The sequence below is a fragment of the Thermobia domestica genome, unplaced genomic scaffold (genome assembly GCF_964235325.1).
Source record: "Thermobia domestica unplaced genomic scaffold, izTheDome1.hap1.1 HAP1_SCAFFOLD_492, whole genome shotgun sequence".
In the NCBI taxonomy this organism is placed as follows: domain Eukaryota; kingdom Metazoa; phylum Arthropoda; class Insecta; order Zygentoma; family Lepismatidae; genus Thermobia; species Thermobia domestica.
In genome coordinates this window covers 45,391-48,416 of record NW_027656202.1, presented here as the reverse complement: position 1 = coordinate 48,416, position 3,026 = coordinate 45,391, and positions in this window count along the sequence as shown.

The window sequence follows — 3,026 nt, the reverse complement described above, 5'->3', positions numbered from 1 at the left end:
GGAAATATGTGTATGTCAGACACCTATGATTTTTCTTTTTATTACATTGGCAACACTGATTCACTCAATGTATCGGTTCTCTTAGTACCTTCCCTGTATTTAGTTGTATGTGTGTCGCAGTAGTCCATTGTTGGCATTAATGTCTGAGTGAACATTTATCGATGATTTTAGCAAACCTACGGTGTCTGAGAGGCACACATTTCCATTATCGTTTATATTTTTGCGTTATTATTGGACACACATTCCCTGAAGAGAGTTCTGCTTTCAAAACTTTTTGCGGTTTACTTTTATTTACCATGAAATAGAAGCTATAGAGCTCTTGAAACATACTGTTTTGTTTGTATCAGATTTTATGTATTTGCAAAATATAGACCTAGTACCTCGAGAAAGAAATTTAAGAATGAAACTGTAAGTACAGCAGATCCCTATTTCACGGCAAAAATTTCAAAAATGCTGAAAGTACAGAAGGAATTTATATTATTGTCTTCAGTAGATTCTGACTGAGACGCCTAATTTTTTCCTGAAAGTCAAGAATTACCTACTGACAATGAGGGCGATACCAATTGTGATACAGTGCCAGGTGTGAGGTCAAGTAGTAACAGAAGTGTCAATGTGAGCACCCCTAGTCAAGTTTCATGTGATAACGAAGGCCTTAGATACAGAGGTAAAAACAGGTTTGTTTGGAATTGAAATGAACCACTAAGAAACCGAAAGGTTCTTCATCAAAACAGAGTCAGAGGGATGCCTGGTATAGTCACTCATGTAAGAAATCTGGGGGGAAAAATCCTGTCTACCTTATGTGATGATGATATAATTCAGGAGATTTCAATATGAAGTTGGAAAAAATCGAAACAAATTTGAAGTAAATTAGAGCAAAGTCAAACTACAGATCTACTGACCTATCTGAAAACAAAGGCCTTATTGATCTCCTAATATTGTGTTCTATTTCTAAATCAGGATACGAAGACATGTATAGTAGTAGTACTCCCCCGCGTATATTGCGCCGAGTCAGCAAAAATTTTTGTGACGTCATAGGTCAAAGGTCAATGACCTGGCCCGGGGGCAATGACCTAGGGGTACCTAGGACCACCCCCTCTAAATTTTGGCAGGGGTACCATGGCCCACCCCCTAAATTTTGGCAGGGGTACATAGGACCACCCCCCTTAAATTTTGGAAATTGCCAAATCTAAAAATTTGGTATGGTAGCCTAGGACCATAGTATGTACCTCTATCAGTATTGGGTGTCTATGTCGTTCCCTTTCATGGGTAAAAAATTGCCAAAAATTCAAATTTCGGGGGATTTTGACCTAATTTATCCCCTTTGATGAGGTATTATTACCCTATATAGTTATATGGACGTATACAGGGGTCCATTCCCTTTCATAAGACATGGGTATATTAATGCACCCCTTGAAAAATTTGGGAGGGGTACCTTGGCCCACCCCTTAAATTTTGGAAATTGCCCAATTTAAACATTGGGTATTATAGTACAGGACCCTAATATCTATTATGATAAATTTGGACGGTCCACCTTGTTTCCTTCTAGGGGTACAAAATTGCCAAAAATATAAACGTAAGCAATACGTTATACCACGTGTTTGGTTTTCGACCTAATTTATCTCCTTGGATGAGGTCCTATTACCTTATATAGTTATATGGTCATGTATAGTGGTCCATTATCTATCATAAGACATGGGTACATTGGTGCACCCCTTGAAAAATTTGGGAAGAGTACCTTGGCCCACCCCTTAAATTTTGGAAATTGCCAAATCTAAAAATTTGGTGTGGTAGCCTAGGACCATAGTATGTACCTCTATCAGTATTGGGTGTCTATGTTGTTCCCTTTCATGGGTAAAAAATTGCCAAAAATTCAAATTTCGGGGGTTTTTGACCTAATTTATCCCCTTTGATGCGGTATTATTACCCTATATAGTTATATAGGCGTATACAGGGTCCATTACCTTTCATAACATATGGGTATATTAATGCACCCCTTGAAAAATTTGGGAGGGGTACCATGGCCCACCCCTTAAATTTTGGAAATTGCCCAATTTCAACATTGGGTATTATAGTACAGGACCCTAATATGTATCATGATAAATTTGGGTGGTCCACCTCATTCCCTTCTAGGGGTACAAAATTGCCAAAATATAAACGTAAGCAATACGTTGTACCACGTGTTTGATTTTTGACCTAATTTATCTCCTTGGATGAGGTCCTATTACCTTATATGATTATATGGTCATGTATAGGGGTCCATTCCCTATCATAAGACATAGGTACATTTGTGCACCCCGGGAGGGGTACCTTGGCCCACCCCTTTAATTTTGGAAATTGCCCAATTTAAACATTTGGTATTATAGTATAGGACACTAATATAGATCACTATAAATTTGGGTGGTCCACCTCGTTCCCTTTTAGGGGTACAAAATTGCCAAAATTTTAGTACAACCACGTGTTTGGTATTTGGTACATTTTTATCCCCCTTTGATGAGGTCCTATTATCTTATATGATTATATGGTCATGTATAGGGGTCCAATACCTTTCATAAGATATGGGTATATTTGTGCACCCCGGGAGGGGTACTTTGGCCCACCCTTAAATTTTGGAAATTGCCCAATTTAAACATTTGGTATTATAGTACCGGATCCTAACATGTATTATGATAAATTTGGATGGTCCACCTCGTTTCCTTCTAGGGGTACAAAATTGTCAAAATATAAACGTAAGCAATACGTTGTACCACGTGTTTGGTCGTTTGGCCCAATTTATCCTCTTGGATGAGGTTCTATTACCTTATATGGTTATATGGTTATGTATAGGGGTCTATTCCCTATCATAAGACATAGGTACATTTGTGCACTCCTTTAAAAATTTGGGAGGGGTACTTTGGCCCACCCCTTAAATTTTAGAAATTGCTCATTTTATATATTTGGTATTATAGTACTGGACCCTAACATGTATTATGATAAATTTGGGTGGTCCACCTCGTTCCCTTTTAGGGGTACAAATTGTCAAAATATAA